At 40.1% G+C, this 23,858-nt stretch overlaps 2 non-coding genes across 2 annotated transcripts; one reads left to right on the top strand and one right to left on the bottom strand.

Moving 5' to 3' along the window:
- Positions 1-507: 507 nt before the first annotated feature.
- TRNAY-GUA (transfer RNA tyrosine (anticodon GUA)) lies at positions 508-594 on the bottom strand. The gene is given in 2 exon segments: positions 508-543; positions 558-594. It is a non-coding gene; the product is annotated as a tRNA-Tyr (tRNA).
- Positions 595-22,675: 22,081 nt separating this feature from the next.
- On the top strand, positions 22,676-22,748 carry TRNAR-CCU (transfer RNA arginine (anticodon CCU)). The gene has a single exon. It is a non-coding gene; the product is annotated as a tRNA-Arg (tRNA).
- Positions 22,749-23,858: the final 1,110 nt, after the last annotated feature.

The raw sequence follows: 23,858 nt of genomic DNA, 5'->3' as shown, positions 1-23,858 counted from the left end.
AATCGGTGGCGATTTAAAGATTTTTCCATACAAACTTTCAACCCCTTATTTGCACCCTTAGGGGGTGAATTCTAGAAAACCATGAAACATATGTTCAATTAAATATTTTTAAGAGTCTAAATTTAAAATTTTATAAAAGTCGATGGCCATTTAAGAATTTTTTCATACAAACTTTCAACCCCTATTTCACCCCTTTAGAATTAAAATTTTTCAAAATCCCTTCTTAGTGGATGTCCAGATTATGAAAGTAAACATCTGTCCAAATTTCACGTTTCTACGCACAGCGGTTACGGCTGTGCATGCGTCTTACCTCAGTCAGTGAGGACAAGTCCTTTTATATATATAGATATTAAAAAACTTTTCACGTTTTGATTGTCAAATTGGAGTAAAAAAAAAAAAAAACAATGGAACGTTTACCTTACAAAACAAAACTAAGTTATAAAGCATAGAAAATAACTTTGAAAATATTAATAGGTATAAGAAGTGATATTGAGAAATATAAAACAATCCTTCGAGCCGGATTTGAACCAGCGACCTATGGATGACAATTTAACCAGCTACAGTCCACCGCTCTACCAACTGAGCTATCGAAGGTGTAACGATTTGTCCGTACAACACCCTTGGATTATTTAACAAAAAACAGCTTCATGCTCCTTCCCGTAGAAGATGGAATGGAACCAGTGAGAGAGGGAATGTTAAGACACTCCAATTTTTGGGACATTGAGGGACGATTCATATTATATAGTGACTATAATGGTTATAAAAATATTTCTCATACTAGAATATGAGATAGAACCGAGAACGAGCTATGACCGGCATTACAATATCGTATATTCAGTTCCCTGTGTTGAGTAGCGAAACTCAACTCCGCGCTTTGTCTCCCAGAAGGCGAAATTAAAAAAAAAAATGGAACCGAACCCAAAACCATCGCGCTTAAAGATAGACGCTGTCAAACCGTGCTGCGATTTACTAGTCTCATGTAGTTTTGATTTTAAATGTACTTAAACTTATTATCGTATTTTATCAGCGAATTAATTATAGCGTCAAAGGTTAATATTGTTTGTTAAATATTTTACAATTTTATTTATTTAATTTAGTTTTATAATATTTACGAGACCAGTCGTGACGCAGGGGCAAAAAGTGTGACTTCATTTTGTTAAATATATATATATATACATTCATCATTTTCATTCATTCCATTAGGTTTCCTCTGTCTACCCTCCTAGGTGCAGATATAGCAGAAAGATGAAAAAAAAGAATATTTCGTTCTTTCTAGTTTTAGTAGGAATTTTGAGAAGTCATCTTCTATATGCCAAGATGACAACTTTCTAAGTCCAACAGTTACATGTACACGTAACAGTTTCAGAAACATAATTATTATACATATCTCTAAAAACTAAAATTAAACATATATATATATAATTTTTCAACATAGCAAATTTCCTTTGTACCATACAGAACACCCCATAAACCTATTGGCATGAGCTCGGCGCTGATACCAACAAAGTTAGCTAACGCAGCTGATGTTTGAAGCCCCCTTCAAGTATTCTATCAAATTACCAAGCAATTGATTGCAAAATGACGTTAGCGTTTTTGGCCAGATAGTTGTTTGTTTATGTTTACTTAGGGATCATTCGTTATTATGGTTGTTTAAAAGAATAATGATAAATGAAATATAATAAGCGACTGGTTGTAGGTTCGATCCCCTCTAGGAAATGAAATTTATATGTTCATTTCTTCGCTCTGGTGTCCAGGAAGAGCGCAGCGTTGAATTCCGCCACTCAACACGCAAGACCTTCAGACTTCGGCGGAAAATGAGATACAGAAACTCATTATGTTATTTTACATATAGGTAATATTTAAGATATACTATTATTCTGCAACTAAATGATTGTAAAAAAGAACACCTATATATGTATGTATATGTATATTTTGAAATTCCTATTCAAATGTATTCGACGTGGATAATATATAGGCAAAATAGAGTACGTATTGTGGTAGATCGTCTGTCGGTACGCTATGCTTTACAACGTCGTAAATAACCTGTTCACCGGTATTCTAGTTTACTATGAAACCTCGAAAATATACATGGCTAAGAAATAGCAATATTTTTTTTGGAAATCAAATTTAATTTTTAATTATACATAGAATTTTTAATTTTATTATCTATGCCAATAATATAAAGTTAAGAGTCTGTCGGGTTCAACGCGCTAACCTCAAGAACTACGGCTTCAAAATTATACAAAATGTTTTTAATTTGGATAATTAATAAATTAATCGTTTCGATATACCCACTATAAACGTAGTAATTTGAGTTACGTCTGGCACTTAAAATCTGTCATTTCTTTAAAACAATTATGTTAATTAATCATTGATATTAGAACAAGGACGAGAAGCCGCAAGTTAAATCTAGTAAATAATAAATATGTAAACAAATAATCCTGGCGGTGAATTTGTCGAGAGCCACACATAAAAACATTCCAACAAATTATGGAAGCTGACACGCACTGAAATTCAACTGGTGATCCATACAGTATTTACGAGGCCGTAAATTCCCGCGGCTCGACTGGTAATATATACGCCTGTGCAACCCACGCGATGCTGTGAATGCATAATAGAAATATATTTTTGGGGTATATGCTTATTTTACGGCGGGAAATGGGGAACGGAATGTCTTAACATTAGGTTCCCGCTACCTGCCTTGTATGTGCGGGATACAGCGTGAAGCTGATTTTTTAAAATTATTTTTGCTTATCTAATACCCGCTTGGCGACGGGTTTGCGCGGACTAAAACAAAAAATGGAAACGGAAAATCTCGTTTTTTCTGGTTCCCATAGGAATTTCGAAAAATTATCTCTTATTGTTCCCCTGCATTCTACATCTCCTACTTCTTCAACTTTCATTCATATTTCAACTTTCTAAGTCCCGTAAAACCGGTTCTACCGGTTCTTCTGCCGCCATTTAGCATGCAATGCCTCGAAAATTCGACGAAAAGTACAGAACGGTAGTGTCTTCATGGGAACGGAAAAAAGTCAATTCATTGTCTTTTTCCTAACCACTATTGCAAGAACCGTGAAAAGCGAGGAAAACTAGCTTGACGTTAAAATAGATGAGTATTGAACATGAACTTAAGCTTCATTAGGTGAAAGATTGACTCAGCCTTTATCACATCAAGTGGGGACATGTTAGTTTAGGAGTCTCTTGATAGTTTAAACACTTGTTATATGAACTTTTCCTTTTAACACTGACAGCGGCTTCTTGTTCACTAAACTTATATAAATATCCAATTAAAACTTATCTAGGCAATTTATTTTTTTATTTACTTATCAAAGGTAATGCTAAAAATAGGGATCTTGATGGCTTCCTTGTTTAAAAAGTTCATTAACTGGAAGTATTCACTTAAAGAAGTGAATTATTTTAGTTCCCCGCTCTGGTAGACAAATAGAGGCCCTAAATGCCTGGATTAGATGGAAAGCGGAGCGTGAAAATATTGAAATAACTAATATATACTGTACTTTGAGACCCACTCCGCAGTTAATATAACACTTTTCAACTCCTCGTGGGAGTTGAAAAGTTAACCGCGCGTTAAAATTTTAAAAGTTTTATTCCATACTTAAAAAAGAAAAAACTTTTTCTAGAAAATATGAAAATTCGAACGTAACGAAATCTGAAATCATCATCACACGTTCTTAATCTCGCTACAGTCATATTTTAAAGACCGTTTTTACGACCGAAATTCCATGGATCCAAGTGCCAATTGCACCGCATTGGAAAACTAATATAAAACAACGTCCACCCAGTAACATTTGTTTTACACGTAAGTATTTACGGTTGGGCACCCAACCAATGAGGGTGACAATATTTCTTGGCGAGAGCAATCTTTTAGATGTGGGACCCTCGCTTGTTTATGTGCTATAAAAGAAGTTGTTTTTATGTCCTACTTCACACTTCGCTTTAACTTCTGGCCTAACTTCTTAATACTTTAATGAAAATATGTACTGAGTTTACGGCTTGTATTGTTTTAAGTAATAAAATGTATGGACCGTGAAGTTTCTTTTATTTGCCTTAAAGGAATATCTATATTTTTTTATATTATATTTTTCTTTAAATATATATTATACTTTTCTGCTGATAGAATCACGAGTGTAGATGGTGCTATAGATATTTTCACAATGGAGAAAAATATTTTCTTTAATTTCCAACTTTAGCGATGTGTGAAGGTAAAAATAAATACCTACACTAACTAAGCTCTAAGCACTAAACACATGATTCTCGAATTGATGGTCTCTAGAATCAGGTGGAAAATGGACAACAAAGTGATCCTATAAGAATTCTGTTTCTTCTTTGTGAGGTACACAATCCCAAAAATAAGCAATTATATAAAAAATAGTAACAATATAAACAAGTAGACGTCGATATAAAGAGAGTAAATAAATATCGTTGGCCCACTTTTGAACAGCATACAGTTCAGTGATCACCACCTCGGCATGACAGTTGCATGTATGTTTATGTTTATTTAATAAATATTTACTATGAATGGTCCGAGCATACGAATTCTATCTTGGCAATAATTGTCACTAGACCAACAAGCCAATTGTTACCAAGATAAAACACAGAAAACAACTAAAATAATAGAAAAATTGAATACGGAATTGATTCTCATCCAAAAACTTTCTTACCTCATCATCAGCCTTTTAATATTCACAAGCTTCCCTAAAGATCTCTAAATGAATTGACCCTACTCTCCTTTCGACAACAACGTACAACGACTTACTGCTACCTTGACCAGATCGTTTTTCCACCTGGTGAAGAGCCATTCATTGGGTAGGCCCAATGAACGTATTCCGATTCATGGCCGCCACTCAAAAATCGTTCTCCTCCAACGGCTACCAGTTATTCGAGCAAATCTTCGTGTAATATCAGTTACATTTGTTCTCTTTTGGTTATTCTCTTTTATATAGACAAGAATAGCTTGTATGGTAATTTCTTCTTCTTATATTTTACTTCTTACAGTATAGAAAATCTTTATTGATATTTATACACAGTCAAGGTTAGCTTAGGTTATTAAGTATATTAACAAATTGAGGAAAATTCAAACTTTTGTATAATAATTTCAAACAATTTAATTCGCAACTCACGCAGTGACGTACACTTTACTACATAGTCAGCTGTTCGCTAAATAATAGACTGTAATCGTGAAACAATTATGAATTTAATATTTCTATTTAAGCACTTCATTATAACTCATAAAAGCCTGTGACTTTTGTTGAGTTTTTGAGGTTTGTTAACGTGTTTTATTTTATTTACATTATTTTTCAGAGTAAAATGAAAACGGAAGGAAATTTAGATTTTTTTTAAATGTATACCTCATATACATATAAATTATACTCACACATTTTTGTGCAAACATCTAATAGAGAATAGAAAGGAATGTAAGAATATAAACATATTTGTATTTACTTTTCGGCCTGTACTTATAAATCTCTATATCTATGAACGTTATCTCAAGATTGATCTCAGACTTGAGAGCGATTTATAAATACTCGCCATACTCTTCTACATCGAAATCTACAACAAAAATGATGCAGGTGCCTGTAATTCTTCTTGGTATAGCCATGTTAAAAAGTGGACTATTCTAACCATTCAAGACAAATAAAGATTACAATAATCCATTTAATTGAGCAAATATACATATAAGCTAATATGTTTAATCAAATCCCACCCTTAGTTAACAATATATAAGACAAGTTAGTATGCAAACTTATCTGAAAGATATATTACAACGTCGCTTTTGTGTACATAACTTTAATTAACTACAATCCCAGTCGCTGGGGAGCGTATGGTTTATTCAGTTTCGCCTTTTCCCATCCACATTGTTACTTTGTAAGCATTGTGCCTTCAATTTAATTGAGAAATATTTGGAGCTGTTTGCTTGAGGGTGGTTTTGTTATTATCACACATATTTTAAAAAGTAAAAACTTAGTATCACACATAACAAGGTTGGCTGGGAAATTTATTTATATATAAATAGACGAATATCGCTTTAAATTGTGTTTTTAGTTTAGTTTTTAGAGTTCCGTTCCTCAGAAGGAAAAAACGGAATCAAAGGATACGAGCGTTTTTCTTTTTTTTCTGCATTTTGTATGTAATTCGTGGCGTAATAAAAACCTATAGGGTACTTCCCGTACCGAAGTTCATTACAACGGATGGACGTGTGCAAACTTAAGTTTGTCAACTTTTGTTAATTACACTTCCCGTCTACATACAATCCTACAATAGATACGGAACCCTCAGTAAGCGAACCTGACAAGCATTTGACCGGCTTTTTACTTTCTGTCTAGTTTCTCTTCTTTTCTACTTAAAAACAAATACTTATATCCTATATCAATATATGCTTTTTTTTAATTTTACAAAATCCACGTACCGCAAAGCGTCACCCCAAGTCTGATTCATATTTTATTTATTCCAACGTGCTTAGAAAAGGAACCGCAGTATAGCGGATTGTCTAAAATATTTAAAACGTCTTCCCGCAGTGAGTCAATCTAGGCTTTGAACTTCCGATGTATAGCTAATACTATTGAGAATGGCTTTCCATCCTTTTTTCCGTAGTGATAAAACGAAGGAGAAGTGAAAAGACCAATTTTGGTACAGGGGCACAAGCGTGCGACTGTAAACGCGAAGGGTTGGTGGTTCGATTCCAACCCGAGAACATGAAATATTAAATCTTTTCATTTTCTCGCTCTGATAACAAGACAAATGGCACGCGATGTTGAATTCAGCCACTCGGCATGAAGTGCTACCAGAATTCATCGGTAAGTGGGGAACGGAAGCGTCTTAATGTTCCCATTATGGATGGAATGGTGAGCTTAATACTAGGTTCGTATGTTCCCTCACTCTCTCTGACCCACCCTGCCAGATGCGGGATACAAACAAGAAAAATATGTAAAATCATAAAATTATAAGATTTTGTAATATAAATTATTAATAAAAAATGCAAAATATGTGGCAATATATAACAATTTGAAAATCTTATAACCAGAAATAAATCAATTTCATGTTGAGTTAGCAAAAGATTGCATGTCGACTTAAACTATTACTTTAACACTAGAAGTGCCGAAGATTGAGACCCCCCTAGAACCGCCGTCGTGACAAATTTGTCCCATTCTACTTATTATGTTGATTGTTGGTATAATATAAAAAAAATATTATTTAAATAATGCGTAAAATATGTAGACCATCTTTAATAATCAATTCTTATTCTTTAACAAGCATAAAAGTACCAAAAAACGAAACACAAAGAAAGAATCAAATATTTCAAATACGTTCTAAGGTCGTACAACTAACTGAATAACTCTTACAAAATTATAAGCTATTGAAATTAGTTAATATTATTATTAGGCCAAGTAATGCATTAATATATTCTTCATCAGTGACACATCACAGATGATTTATAACATTGCATAGTAATGCCTCCAGAATTCGGCGGAAAATGCCAGCGGAGTGCATAGCACTAGGTTCCCAGGTTCCCTCTACCTACCCTACAATTGCCCACATTTGGTATCGAGTGTTTTTCTGAAATTGAAGCCTAACTTAGTCATCCCTTCATCTGATACCTCACTTGAACTAGCGGCAAAATTTCGTATTGACACCAATTTTACCCCACTTTTCATGCTATTATTTTTTAAAATTTATACATAAATGTATAGTTTTCAGATTTTTTCCTGTACTAGTACTACATGTAGATGCTAGCTGCCAAATTTCATAATTCTAAGTTAACTGAAAGTACCTTATTAATTTAATTCCCTTTATAGTGTCGAAATACACGTTTTTTACCATATAAATGGTCATATCTTTTTTTAAGGGCGCTTTTTCAGGAAATCAAGGGACTGTAGATCGTCATATAGTTGATATTCATATACTCATATTCATATACTCATATTCATCAACTCGATTTGTCCAAGCATTCCTGAGATAAAGGTACAGACAGACGGATGGACAGAAAAATGATCTTATAAGGGTTTTTTTTCCTTAAAAGCTACAGAACCCTAAAAACTTAGGCATTGACTGCTAAACCTACTATTCAATTTTTTTCCGCCCTCGCATCGCCCTTTCACCTCCACCTCGTCCCCGAGGCATGAAAATATGTCAAATTATACCCTCAAATAATAAAATAATAATGGCGGGACAAAAATGACCCAGCGGCACTTCTAGGTAAATCTATTTTTTTTTTCAAAAAGTATGACTGCTATAAAATTATTTATATTTTTAATTAAATAAAGGTGTAAAATTGGTAATAGTCAAAAAGTTTCATCAACATAAATTAACAAATAAAAAAATTATATACAATCAAACTTGCGTTTGGGACAAAAATGGGACGGCGGCGCTTTTAGTGTTAAAAAACGAAATTTGAAGCTACAAGCAGAAAAAAAAAATTTAAAGGTGACCCTTTAAATATATATTTTTTCAGGAACATAAAGACCTCTCCACATTATATAACAATTTCAATTTTATCCTGTTTAACAATCCCCTATAGTAAGAACTGCAATAGTAAAAATAGAAGTCTATTTTATACAACCGAGCTGGGGTCAACCGAAGTGGGTATTGTGGTTGCATTACATCGGAGGCACCGACTCTGAGGTTACTTTTAATCACGTTCAAGTTTCTTTAACATTACAAAATAGGTGTTTCAGTCTTATTTTTTTTTATGTCATGTTTTAGAATTTAAAATTTTTCTAAATTAGTGTTAGTATTATTATATAACAAATATATTATTTTATTTAGTTTCACGTCGAAAATTATCGAAAATTGGGGCTGAAAGTGTGGATGTAGTTTTTAAAATTAAAAAAAAAAAAAAAAAAAACTGTTCCCTCTGTCTATCTTACTATATAAGCCTTACTTTATGTGAATATAATGATATTATAGCGTGAAACTAATTTAATTTATTTTAATCAAACGGATTTGGGACTCGCAATCATAATTTGAAATACAATCACGTTACATTTACACCAATGACTTCATACATAAAACATCAACCCTTTCCATAAAAAAAAAAATATAAAAAGGGATAAAAATGATATATAAAAAGCATCGTTGTAAATATAATTTATGATTATTTTCAATACAATGCAAATTTGAATCACAATAGCTATGTGGTATCTCGACCCGCTAACAGTCAAAGCCGATAACTCGGGGCGAATGCGGGCCCTTTTGGATTATGTAAGGCGTAAATTTTTTTTAGGTTATTATATAGCATTTGGTTTATTACGAGGTGAACGTGTTTAAATTTATGTATATCATACGTTAGATTAGAGCTGATTATCTATTTTAGTTTTATCAAAAATTTACTTCTATTTTATCTGTATCCCGCATATACGCCAAAATATCGCTTTACCTTGTGAGCAAAGCGACGAAAATGAAAATATTAAATACACAATTCATTCCCCGGGTGGAAACGAACCCATGACAACGCGTTGCCAGTAAGACGTTCTACTGTCGCGCCAATATATCCTCTTTACCAGACCAAATACATATAATAACGAAAAATTTCACATTAGTTGATTTTTTTATAAAATACAGTAGATAAATATCAATAAAATAAATAGAAATTACTAGCATTAAGACTATCATTTTCCAAAAGAAAGTATGACATTATTCCCTATTCATTCAATTAGTTATCATCCTCTACCCATTTTTGATTTGTACGCCAAGCTCTCCTTTTCAAGCCGAGGTCTTTTGAATCAATGGCAAAGCTTTGTCGGTAAATCAAAGTCCCTTCTGTCAAAACGAATCGCGCCACCATTGAAAAGCTTGCAATCAATACCAGAGAAAATGGAACAATAATGTGTGTTTATATATGACTAATATTTGATATATGTATCTATTTGTTTTTTACTAGGGATTAATGAAATTATACCGTTATAGTATCAAAATAATAAATTTAAAAAAGCAATACTAGTAGTGTTAAGACACTCTAATTCCCAATTATCGCCCTATTATCTCTACATTACAGGTTGAATGGCAAAACTAAACGTCTCCATTTCCCCACTTTGACATATAGTGTGGACGATATGTCAAAGTGGGGAAATGGAGATAATTTACATATAATCATTCCCACGAGTGGCCATAATTTTAACTGTCTCTGTTTCTCTGTCTCTGTTTAACTGTGTAAATCCAAAACCATAATTTTAACTGTCCCTCTGCCCCACTATGGCCTCAACAAAAATTGTAAATTTAATTAACTTTAACTATCAGCTCTACAGCTGTTACACCACAAATTTCGCATCTTCTCATATATATGTATATATTCGTATATTCGGTGCCTATTTTTATCACATGTTTCAATTTGGATTTTTGCCCGCGCTCAAACATTTACGTTTAATATCCCCGAACATTTACATGCATACGAGTATATCGCAAAGTAGCTCCTAGAGGCTTTGATATTTTCCCCGCTTGCCTTAAACGAATTTCATTTTAAGATGCGTGCATGAAGTAAATAGGATAAGGAGGATATTAGTCTTTTTTAGTTTTTTTAGCTTCATGGTGTGTCCCGCATATAGTAGAGTAACCAGAGGGAACCTAGAATCTTGTGTTAGGACACTTCGTAGCCATTAAGAAACTTCCGATTCTTTAATTCCAACGAATTTTCGATGCATAGCCTGTTGAGTAGCGAGACTCGATGCTGCCCGTCAACAGAGTTAGAAATATGCTATGAGTAGTGGCCGTCCAATGTTTCCAGAATTAGGACTAGGTTCCCTTTGCTTACCCTGCCATAGGGATATTGTTAAGTATGGTTTGATTAATTAAATTTAATCAGAATAGTCTTAAATAGTGTAGAAATATTTACCCTGCATTTTACGTAGTTATTTAACTAAACCATATTGGCACTGTTCTTATTTTAATGCATGCAATCTACACTCTTCTGGGAACATAGGTTCCCAGCATATAGATCAGGCATATAGATGCCAAATTTATTTTAATGTGTGGATATAAAACTATTGGTAATTTCGTGTATGCACTATCTATCAGTCACTCAATCACGGAAGATTTTTAAATAAAAGTTTAAACTATTTAGATTTCCTAATTCTGGATTGGAATCTACGAATTCTCTTTAGTAACATACCTAACCAAATTAAATGCATCTCATAGTAAATGCAGTTTCACAGTAGCAATGTGACATCTAAAACAAGCGGTTGTTACACAGGGCGCTATGAAGTACGAATATGAACACTATGGAAAATTTTGCTTAGCTAAATTATTATTGTATGACTAAATGATAATAATTTTCTATTTGAGTTGTGTTTTCTTTTTTTAATAATCCTATCTTTTAGAAACAAGACACTTTTCTGATAGAGCACTCTTTTTTCAATCTTTCTTCATTTTATAAATTACCATATATTTAAAATTTAGTTTTGCTTATCTATATATAAAAAATATAATAAAGTTAGTTTCAACGAATATCAATAGGAAATGTTTCTATCATAGACAGCGCTGACCGGCTGACCTAATTGTGCGCACTGTTATATAAACTTGGTTAGCTTGCTCTCCCCTATTATGATTATAATGATGGAATATTATTTAATTATGAAGTATTATGTCACTCCGCTTACACTAGCTTTTTGTAACGGCTTCGTCCGCGTGGTTAGCCACACGCAACGGAAACTCTAAAGTTTAATCATTTTTTATTGATTGTGGGGGGGGGGGAACAATTCAAACTAAAAGTTCCTAAAATTAGCTCGACCAACCAAATGTTTTCATCTGTGAAAGTATATCTGTTCCATTCTAATCCTCGCTGTCGTCCGTTTTTAGTTTTGCAAATAGGTATGTATTGAGGAGCGTATAGGATAAGGAAAGGCTATGCTACAGTAGATTAGGCAAAAGGAATAAATAATATTAAACGTGTAGTTTTATAAACAAAATATACTATAACAAATGAAAGCACCAGAAATAAAGTAAGCACAGAAGATAAGATTACGGAAGGATTACGATAGAATTTAAAAGCAAAAGTCGACGAAATCAGGCGTGCGGTTGTCACGAGTAGTGAGAAAGGCACATCGGGGCGGTAGCCGGATCCGCTTGTAACGTCAACCGGGAGCCGTATTGCTCGCTAGGCGCGCGCACATGGATTTCGCCCGCATGTATTAAATTATTAAACAAAAAATAATTAAACCGTGTGGAGAACGATCGCTATAGTATAATAAAACGCTAAATTGAACAAAAATATCTCAAAAATAATTTATAATCGCCGTTTTCATTTGACAATTTTTGTTTCATAAAATAAAAATAAGCAAGGAAGTATATAAAAAAAATAAACTCTGCAAGTCTTATTACCAGAGCGAGAAAAATAAAATAACTCAGTCCTTACATTGGAAATCGAACCCATAACCGTAGGCTTACAGGCGGACGCAGACCCATTGCGCCACGACGGTCTCAACTCAAAATTATTCCTCTAAGCGTAACTCACACTAACCAATAGAAGAAAAAAGAAGGAAATTCGTGCCATCGTAAGTCAATTCAAAGAAACATTTATTCGCAAAGAAACATTATCTCGAAAATACTACAAAAATATTTTAAAGAAAATCTAAATAAAATCGTATGTCATATAAAAATTTCGTTACACTGATGCAATATCCTTTTTTTTTTTTTTTTTTTTTTTTTTTTTTTTTTTTATCGTGAGGAAATCCTTTTACGGATACCGGCCCGAGTGGGGACTCGAGCGGGTTATGTGGGACTCGTGGACCGGCTGAAGGCCGATCCCAATACCCACTAAAACCTCACGGTGCTCCTCCTCGACCGCCACTGACCGCGAGACACGGGGACGTGAGTCTTCCGCGAAACGCGGCGGCGGGAGCCTGCAAGGCACGTCGCGGAGTCAAGGGTGTGTGGGCACCCTCGACGGCCTGCTCGGAGTAGCGCGCGGGAGCAACCTGCGCGCGCCTACTCGGGCCAGGTTGGTAGGCGGTCAGCTTCCCCAAGCTGACCGCCCTCTGGCACATTAGGGCGGAAGGCGGCGATCGTGTGCCGCCCTCCGGCGACCCGGTCTCTTACGGCGGATGGCGACTTCGGCAAAAGCCTCCCTCGCCCGTTCCGCCGACTCCTTCTCGAGCACCACTGCCTCGCAGAAGGATGAGACCGCATCCCACGACGTCTCGCTGCCGGCCATAGCTTTGACCACGGCCGGCAGGGAAAGGTCGTCCCCTATGACGTCGCGCAAAGCGCGACGTTGAGACGCCCAGGCTGAGCACACCTCCAATGTGTGCTGGGCCGTCTCATCGAGGCAGTCGTCGCAGTGGTGGCAGCGAGCGTCGGGCTCCCTCCCGGCGATCCGACACAGATAACCCCCGAAGCAGCCATGCCCCGTGAGCACCTGTGTCGTGCGGAAGGTTAGGACGCCGTGACGCCGCGCTAACCACTGGCGGAACACTGGACGAACAGCCTCGATCGTCCTCAGGCCGGCAGATGGTGTTGCCAGCCGAGATTCCCACAACTCCATTGCGGCTACCCGCACCTCCTCAGTGCGTGCCTGGCTTGCCGGTTCCCCGGACACTAGGCCTCGACGCCGGCAATAGACCGACGCCAGAGACCGAGCATCCAGATCCCACGGCATGACTCCAGCCAGCACGCACGCCACCTCACCGGAGATGGTCCGGTACCCCCGTATCGCCCGGATGGCCATCACCCTCTGCGCCCGTCGTAGCAGGGTGATGTTTTGCCGATCCAGGGCGTCCGCCCAGACGGGAGCACCGTAGAGGGCCATCGACCTGACCACTCCGGTGTACAGCCGACGGCTAGAGGCGCTCGGCCCATCGACATTGGGCAAAAGGCGCGCCAGTGCCGCCGCTGTCTTCATCAGTTTCGGGGCCAAGGATGTAAAGTGGCCCCGGAAACTCCACCGACCGTCCAGAACAAGTCCGAGGTACTTCATGCTCCTCTTGACGTCTATGTTGACGCCACCGACGACGATGTGGGCATCAGGTGGTGGGCCCTTTCGAGGAGCATGGAAGTATAACGCCTCGGACTTGTTCAAGGCGACCTCCAGACCAAGCCGCCTTATGCGGCCGACAATCTCCGCTACTCCAGCGGTCGCGAGTACCGCCGCCTCCCGATAGGTCCTCTGCTGTGCCAAGACCAGCGTGTCATCGGCGTAGCAGAGGACCTTTATCCCCCTCAGGGTACCGCCTCGCAGCACCCAGTCGTATCCGATGTTCCAGAGGATCGGACCCAGCACCGATCCTTGTGGAACACCGGCCGACACCTCATACTCCTCCCAACCTCCTCCAGGAGCCGGAAAGATCACAGACCTCCCGGACAGGTAAGCCCCGATGACGCAGCGCAGGTATGGAGGCACACGGTGGTATAAAAGTGCCTCCTTAATGCAGGGCCAGGGCAGGGAGTTGAAGGCGTTGGCGATGTCTAAAGACACCGCCAAAACTCCATCGCCCTTGGCCACCGCATCCTGCGCATGGGACTTCACCTCCAGTATGGCATCCACCGTCGATCGCCCCCTGCGGAAGCCATACTGCTGGTCCGAGAGGTCCGGACCTGTCTCCTCCAAGTGGTGTTGCAGCCTCCTGGCTACAACACGCTCGAAGAGCTTGGCGATCTCGCTCAAGAGCACGATGGGCCTATAGGCGGAGGCTGAATCCGCCGGGCGACCCTCCTTCTTGATGAGGACTAGCCTGCCTGTCTTCCACCGCTGTGGAATTATGGCTTGAGCCAGACAGGCAGAGAATAGCCCTCGCACTCTGGGCCCAAGGATGTTAAGGGCCAGAGTTAGCGCCCGGCCGGGAACGCCATCCAAGCCCGGGGCGGTGCTCTTGAGCCGAGATCGGCATATAGCTTCTTCGAGCTCCTTCTCATCCACCAGTGGTGCGACACTATCGACTTCCTCCTCCTGCACTACAGGGCGGGCCATGGTTGGTGGTGTAAAACTGGCCCGCTGCGGGAACAATGACGTCAGCACTCCTCGGAGGACGTCCGGTTGGAGCGACTGCGTCAAGGGCGGAGCCCACGTCCGGAGTTTACCGCACACCATGCGATACGGCGTTCCGAACGGATCCCCGTCTATCCCCGCGATCAATCGGTCGTTAGATTCTGCCTTCGAACGACCGATTGCTTCCTGTAGCGCCTTCCTCGCCTCAACATACGTGCGGTACCGCCGTTCCTCCTCCTCTTCCTTTTGGCGTACCCGCCTGCGATAGTGCGTGTACTGGCGTCTCGCCTCAATGCAGGTGACGCGCAATTGAGCGATCTCTCCCGACCACCAGTACACTTGTCGCCGCTGAGGGCGGTGCCTAGAACGGGGCATAGACGCGTCGCAGATACGCGTCATAGCCCTCTGCGCCCAGGTGGCAGCGTCTTCCACAGACGCCAAGCTCTGGGGCAGCCAGGCCTGCACTATCGCAGCCTCCTCCAGGAGTTCTCTGTCGAGACACCCAAGTCGCCACCGCGGTCCGGACTCTCCCGAAGTTGGACTGGGGGCTGACTGCGCCGCTGAATGTGTGGAGATCTCATATTGGATGTAGAGATGGTCCGAGAGAGTCTCCACATCATTCAGCACTCGCCAGCCCTGAACACGGCACGCTAGGACAGGACTCGCAAACGTAATGTCTACGACGGACCCGCCCTGCCTTCGCACACACGTGTTTGTAGTCCCTCGGTTGAGAACTGACAAACCGGTGGCGACAATCCACTCCTCCAATGTCGTACCACGTACGTCCGTCTTTGCGGAGCCCCACACGCTGGATTTAGCATTCAGGTCTCCTGCGACCAAGACCTCCGGCGCACGGTGTCTTTCCACCATTTCCCCCAAGCGGATTAGGAATTCCTCGAACTCTGCAAGAGTTCGATTGGGAGAAAAGTAGACGCCTATTACAACTAGATCGCCGACATGTGCCGCGACGCATCCCGCACCCTTCTCTACTCGTGAAAAGGGCGGAGAGCCCGCAGCGATCTGGGTGACCAGAGCTACCACTCCGGTGTTGTCTGCGACCCAGTTGTCACGCGCAGGAATGCTATAAGGCTCCGCAACGACCGCCACCTGAATCGACCACTGCACCAGGCTTTGGACCAATAAGTCTTGGGCTCTGGCACAGTGGTTGATGTTCGCCTGGAGCACGTGGAGCGCCATTATTGATGCTCCATGTGCTGCAGCTCCTCGCCCTGCGTCGGGGCTTCAGGTCGGCTTCGGCTTGTTCGCCTCGCCGCACCTCTCCGCTTCTTCGATTGAGCGCACATCTTGGCGCACGCTGCTCCACCTGCCAGATGATCCGCGGGCCTTTTTGCGTCCTCACAAATAGGACAATGCGCCGAAGCGGAGCAGCTACTTTGTTTGTGCCCTGGCTTCCCGCACCTGTAACAGTGTGCACTCCGGTCTTTGTCACTCGTGCAATTAGCCGCGACATGCCCTACTTCGTGGCAGCGGAAGCAGCGCAGCACACGAGGCTTCAGTAACTGCACGCGTGCCGACACAAAGCCGACCAACAGCCTTCCGCCGCTGACCTTCTTCGCCGCTGCCACTGGACAGCGGAGCCAGGCAGTACCGAGCCCATTTCGATCTTGGCGGATCTCCCCCACTTTAACGGCGCTAGCGTCGCAGCCACCTGCTCGACTCACAGCCGCCGCCACCTCCTCCGATGTCACAGAGTCATCGAGCCCACAAACTCTCAGCTCCGCACACCTGGTGGGCCTCGAGACCTGCACATCGCCAGCGTTAAGGACGCTCCGCAGATGTTGCGCGAGAACGTCCGCCTTCTCCCCGGTATTCAAACCCGGCAGTTCGAGTAGCCTCGCTCCCGTTGAGGCAACTCTGAACCTGACGTCCATGATGCCCAGATCTTCCAGTACCACCTTCTCCTTGATCTGGGTCAGGACGTCCTTGTAAGTCACCTCCTTAGCACCCGGCTGCAGCTTCAGCGCAACCACAGACGACCTAGGAGGTCGCAGTCTGGGAGCTTTCGGCGCAGACTTTTGTCGCGTCTTCCCGCCCTTCGGCTGCTGCTGGACAGCCTTCTCCTTCTTCTTCTTGCCCTTCCTGGCGACGACGTTCCACCCCTCATTTAGGTCTGCCGGAGCAGGTGGTAGAGGCCGCGGCTCTGGAGCTTTCGCCACAGTGCTCTTCCCCTTACCCTTGCCTTTGCCCTTGCCCTTACCCTTGCCACTCTCCGGCATTGGGCCTCTTTTGGGAGCAGGGTTCGCAGGAGCCATGAGCGTGGTTGTCGTCTCTGCCCTCGCCGATGTTGTGGCAGTCGCTTTATTGGCACCCTTTGACGCCGCCAGCGGAGGGCGCATGCTCTTCTCCGGAAGAAGTCGGCTCTCAAGTCCCTCAATCCTTGCACTGACCATGGTTCCGACCTCCATCATAATGGAGCGCATCAGCTCGTCGGAACGCCCAGGCATAACCTTCTCAGGTGCCACTCCTTGGCCCTTTTGCTTTTGGAGGTCAGCCCGTAAAAGACTGACCTCGTTTCTCAACTCCGACATTTCGTAGCGCAGCTTGTTATTATGAACGCGCAGCTGCGCCACCTCCTCTGTCGCCGTCCGCTGTGCCAACTCGTCTACGGCCATGCCTATGGCTTTGGCAGCCTCCTTTAGGGCCCTGGTAAAGGTGCCCTTCAGGTTACCAGACTTGGTGGCAACCTTCCTTATAATTTCTAGGCTCCCAGCCACCTGATGCTGTAGGTAAGATGCGAGTCTGGCTTCGTCCTGCTCCCCATCGGACCGCCGAGACATGTCTGAAAGTCTAGAACTGACTCTAGACCGCACGACTGAGACACTTTCCAGTACCTCTTTCTCATTTCTGAGTTGTAACTCCTCTTTATTGGCCTCCCTAATCTTCTCAGCTTCTATAGTAGGCCGACCTCTTTCTCTTTTCTTGGCCACAACTTTTGACGCCGGTCGGTCGGACTCTCCATCGCCGGAGGACCCTGATTGGTCACTCGGCTTCCGTGGTCTTTTCCTCCTATCTTTCATGAACTGTGACCGCGTCTTAGTTCGTTGCGACTCCACCGACATTACGCTTTCGGAATCAGAAGCTCTCGACTCCAATGCTGCCCATAGCCGCCCAAACGACGAACCAGATCCTCTCCTCGATCTACCACCAGTGATAGACGCTACATCGTCGAGATCCACCCTGGTCAAAACCACTCGCGGCTCCCCCTCTGCGAATTGGCCAACATAATCTGACCCAAACGCCACACTACTCGACACGGACTGCCTCCGCTGTTCACATTCACGTGTCTCCACAACCACTGCCGTTGCACTTCCAACACCTTCGCCCTTCCCGGACCCAACTTCTCCTTCTCCTTCTCCTTCTCCGCCCTTCACAGGCACTCCCTCTACTCCGCCCATCTCGGGCCCCTCCCCAGCAACACATCGGAAAGACTGGCCCCCCCCAGATTCGCGGGGCTTGCGTGCCGTAGCACGGAGGGATTCCCCGGCCTCGTAGAGACCGGAACCCTCCTGGGGTAGTGAATTGTAATTCTGCTTGTCCGACATGTTTGTTACTGTTCCACAGTGGGGCTTTTCTGTCGGGGTGTGCTCCCCTAGGCCGTGTCCATAACAATGGACTAAAGACACGCCCATGCCTAGCTGGTTTTGGTCCGCGCCGGGAACAAATTCCCGGTCCACTCGCCCGCAAGTGCGAGTGGTTTCCCCTATCCGCCACCGGGGGACGCGCCCAGTAGGAGACCAGCAACTCCCTTGGGACTGATGCAATATCCTATCCTATCCTATCCTATCCTATCCTATCCTATCCTATATCTTATAAAACAAAGTCGCTTTTGGTGTCTGTCTGAACTTTCTAACTCTTCTTCTTCTAAACCACCCAACGGATTTGGATGCGGTTTTCACCATTAGGTCGAGTGTTTCTCAGGGAAGGTTTATATATAGTTTATTATTTGTACATTCTTATGTAAATTGACATAAATACGATAAATATGTATAAAGTCCTACCCGCTGAGACACTTTGGCGCATGCGCTGCTTTAATGGTAAATACTACATGAAAAAATGTACTGGAGTATTGTTCCTCTTAATAAGATCTACAAAAAAGTCCGCGAGAGCATATTCATATCTTTTAAGAATAACGTGTAGTGATCATATTTCTGTCTAAAAATAGTAATTTCAATATATTTTTTATTGTGAGGGATATTTTCCCATAATGGTATTAATCCTTATCCTTTAAAATACTTTATTAAATTTCTACGTTAAACGAAGATAAAATTTGCTTTTTAAACTATTTCGAAATTGCGAATAGTTTTAGAGAAAAACGCATTTAATTATTGACACATCACGCCGTTCACACATCAACTGCATCGAATCAAGTTTCACTTATCCCTTACTCTCAGCATATAAATAAGTATATTAGTTACGTTGGCCATTTAATGTAGATCAAAACTGTCTTTTCTGTTTTTCATTTTAATAAGTACTTTAGAAGTTGTTACAATATCAAAAAATCCTTGCTGCGAAACGCACCTCGCGACGTTATGCTTATACAAGCGAGTCCGCCGCGCCCGCCTGCCTTACACGCATCGGTGGTTCAGTGGTAGAATGCTCGCCTGCCACGCGGGCAGCCCGGGTTCAATTCCTGGCCGATGCATTCTATTTAATTTTCGTTACAGGCAGCCACGTAGTGCTTGCTTTTCATCAGGGACAGAATACCCTCTTCAACATTAACCACAAGCTCGAAAAAAAAACCCGCCTGCCTTTATAGCAACGAAGATTTAGATGCGTTTGCACTAATTATATTGTATATAATAATTAATATATTGGTTAATTCGAGTTGAATGTATCATTTAATGTCATTTAACTATCTAAAAATAGTAATTTAAATATATTTTAATAAGTACTTGAAAAGATTAGTAGCACAGATTTAAAATTACGGTACCTACTAAAAAATCCTTGCTGTGTAAAACAATTGGAAAATCCTTATTGTAACTACGAAAATGCGGGTTGCATTAGGGTTTAATTAATTTTCACATTATCTTAAGTGCTTTGCAAACATACATTATATGAATAATCCAGTAGTAAAAGCGGGCGAAGCCGCAATAGGGTCGCTAGTATCTTATAAAACAAAGTCGCTTTTTGTGTCTGTCTGAACTTTCTAACTCTTCTTCTTCTAAACCACCCAACGGATTTTTATGCGGTTTTCACCATTAGGTCGAGTATTTTTCAGGGAAGGTTTATATATAGTTTATTATTTGTACATTCTTATGTAAATTAACATAAATACGATAAATATGTATAAAGTCCTACCCGCTGAGACACTTTGGCGCATGCGCTGCTTTAATGGTAAATACTACATGAAAAAAATGTACTGGAGTATTGTTCCTCTTAACAAGATCTACAAAAAAGTCCGCGATGGCATATTCGTATCTTTTAAAAATAACGTGTAGTGATCATATTTCTGTCTAAAAATAGTAATTTCAATATATTTTTTATTGTGAGGGATATTTCTCCATAATGGTATTAATCCTTATCCTTTAAAATACTTTATTAAATTTCTACGTTAAACGAAGATAAAATTTGCTTTTTAAACTATTTCGAAATTGCGAATAGTTTTAGAGAAAAACGCATTTAATTATTGACACATCACGCCGTTCACACATCAACTGCATCGAATCAAGTTTCACTTATCCCTTACTCTCAGCATATAAATAAGTATATTAGTTACGTTGGCCATTTAATGTAGATCAAAACTGTCTTTTCTGTTTTTCATTTTCATAAGTACTTTAGAAGTTGTTACAATATCAAAAAATCCTTGCTGCGAAACGCGCCTCGCGACGTTATGCTTATACAAGCGAGTCCGCCGCGCCCGCCTGCCTTACACGCATCGGTGGTTCAGTGGTAGAATGCTCGCCTGCCACGCGGGCTGCCCGGGTTCAATTCCCGGCCGATGCATTCTATTTAATTTTCGTCACAGGCAGCCACGTAGTGCTTGCTTTTCATCAGGGACAGAATACCCTCTTCAGCATTAACCACAAGCTCGAAAAAAAAAACCCGCCTGCCTTTATAGCAACGAAGATTTAGATGCGTTTGCACGTATTGGATAATTCGAGTTAAATGTATTATTTAATGTCATTTAACTATCTAAAAATAGTAATTTAAATATATTTTAATAAGTACTTGAAAAGATTAGTATCACAGATATAAAATTACGGTACCTACTAAAAAATCCTTGCTGTGTAAAAGAATTGGAAAATCCTTATTGAAACTACGAAAATGCGGGTTGCATTAGGGTTTAATTAATTTTCACATTATCTTAAGCGATTTGCAAACATACATTATATGAATAATCCAATAGTAAAAGCGGGCGAAGCCGCAATAGGGTCGCTAGTATATTATAAAACAAAGTCGCTTTTCGTGTCTGTCTGTTGTTTCTAACTCTTCTTCTTCTAAACTACCCAACGGATTTATATGCGGTTTTCACCATTAGGTCGAGTATTTTTCGTAGAAGGTTTATATATAGTTTATTATTTGTACATTTTTATGTAAATGAATGTACGATAAATGTGTATAAAGTCCTACCCGTTGAGACACTTTCGCGCATGCGCTGCTTTACTAGTAAGTACGACATGAAAAAAATGTACTGGAGTATTATTCCTCTCAATGAGATCTACAAAAAAATCCAAGATTGACGTATTCGTTTCTTTTAAAAATAACGTGTAGTAATCATTTTTCTGTCTAAAAATAACAATTTCAATATATTTTTTATTGTGAGGGATATTTTTCCATAATAGTATTAATCCTTATCCTTTAAAATACTTTATTAATTTTCTACGTTAAACGAAGATAAAATTTGCTTTTCACACTATTTCGAAATTGCGAATAGTTTTAGAGAAAAACGCATTTAATTGTTAACACATCACGTCGTTCACACATCAGCTGTACCGAGTCAAGTTTCACTTATCCCTTACTCTCAGCATATAAATAAGTATATTAGTTACGTTGGCCATTTAATGTAGATCAAAACTGTCTTTTACTGTTTTTCATTTTAATAATTACTTTAGAAGTTGTTACAATATCAAAAAATCCTTGCTGCGAAACGGCTCGCCACTCGCCATGCGTCAGCCGCGCCCGCCTGCCTTACACGCATCGGTGGTTCAGTGGTAGAATGCTCGCCTGCCACGCGGGCGGCCCGGGTTCGATTCCCGGCCGATGCATTCTATTTAATTTTCCTCACAGGCAGCCAAATAGTGCTTGCTTTTCATCAGGGACAGAATACCCTCTTCAGCATTAACCACAAGCTCGAAAAAAAACCGGCTGCCTCTATAGCAACGAAGATTTAGATGCGTTTGCACGTATTGGATAATTCGAGTTGAATGTATTTTTTCAGCGCGATATGTTTGGTTTCATATTTTTTGTAGTAGTTATTAGTAGGTAGACTTTTGTTTATAATTTCTTCCGTTTAAAAATAGTCATTTAACTATCTAAAAAATAGTCATTTAAATATATTTTAATAAGTACTTGAAAAGATTAGTAGCACAGATTTAAAATTACGGTACCTATTAAAAAATCCTTGCTGTGTAAAACAATTGGAAAATCCTTCTTGAAACTTTAATTAATTTTCACATTATTTTAAATGCTTTGCAAACATACATTATACGAATAATCCAGTAGTAAAAGCGGGCGAAGCCGCAAGAGGGTCGCTAGTATATTATAAATTTAATAAAGCTCTTGTAAGCCCCTGTGGCCTAATGGATAAGGCATCGGCCTCCTAAGCCGGGGATTGTGGGTTCGAGTCCCACCAGGGGTACATTCTCGTCAGAAGAGCTTATTTTATTATCACTTTTTCTTTTATTTTAATATCTTTTTAGATTAAGTTACTCTGTTTCTTTATGTTTTTAATTATGAAAATATTATTTCACTGTAAATATGATAAAATTTAAATTTACGTATGATTTTACAATATATGACATAACATAATTTACTAAACGATATACAAATTGCTTAATTTTCCATTAACAAAGTTGTAAAACTAAGTAATTTGTTGAACGTCGGTCATCTTGATATTCCAATATGTTGGGAAGTACGGGTAATCTCCTTCACCATAAATTTGTTTAATACAACTCCTATCGGTCCATCGATTACCCTAACGACTTGTACTAGAGCTTACCTATACACAGGGTTAAGATTTAATTACTCTTTGTTCAAGACTAGGCTAGTAATAATAATTATTTATTTTATAGCTTCATTAGTGTCACTTTTTTCTTAGAATAGGATTAGATAAGATAGTATAAAGTTACTCTGTATTCTTTTCTTTAGAATTTGTAAAAGGAAAATATTTACTAACGTATGACTTTTACCACTCTCCACTTTTCGTCTGAAACTGAAAAAAAAACTGAAAAAAAAACTTCTTTGACTTCTAAAATAAATTTACTATAAAACGTTACCATAGAACAATATTAAGTTATTATTTTTTACAAAATCAAAAGTATTCTAAATAATCCTTTTCAGATGAAGCATAGTTGCAAAACGCCTCGGATGAGTGGATATTATAAAATGATGTAAGTTGGAAGAAGAAGCTATGGGAACTCGGGCAAGTGTTTTGAATAAGGCAATGTTACTAACACCAACTACACCTCGAGGGGCTACAAGTTTGTTTAATAGAGTTCACAAGAGCTCGATCGATTATCCTAAGTAATTGCACGAACTTTCATAAATCTTGTGAAGTTCTCCCTTTATACTTAAAATCAATGTTATCGGGAAATTTGCGGGAAGCTCGGGATAACGAAAGGTGTTTTGATTAATAACTTTGCCATTTTATATTGCTATTTTTGTTAAAATGGAAAATTGTAAACGAATTTTTTGGTATTATATATACAGAAGAAGGAAGGAAGGAAGGAAGAGGCAGCGCTCCGTTTAC

This window comes from Heliconius melpomene, chromosome 10, assembly GCF_056956725.1.
Source record: "Heliconius melpomene rosina isolate 202511_hmr_F chromosome 10, ASM5695672v1, whole genome shotgun sequence".
NCBI classification, from domain to species: Eukaryota; Metazoa; Arthropoda; class Insecta; order Lepidoptera; family Nymphalidae; genus Heliconius; species Heliconius melpomene.
Note: the sequence above shows the minus strand (reverse complement) of the source record. Positions and strands in the feature narration are given on the sequence as shown.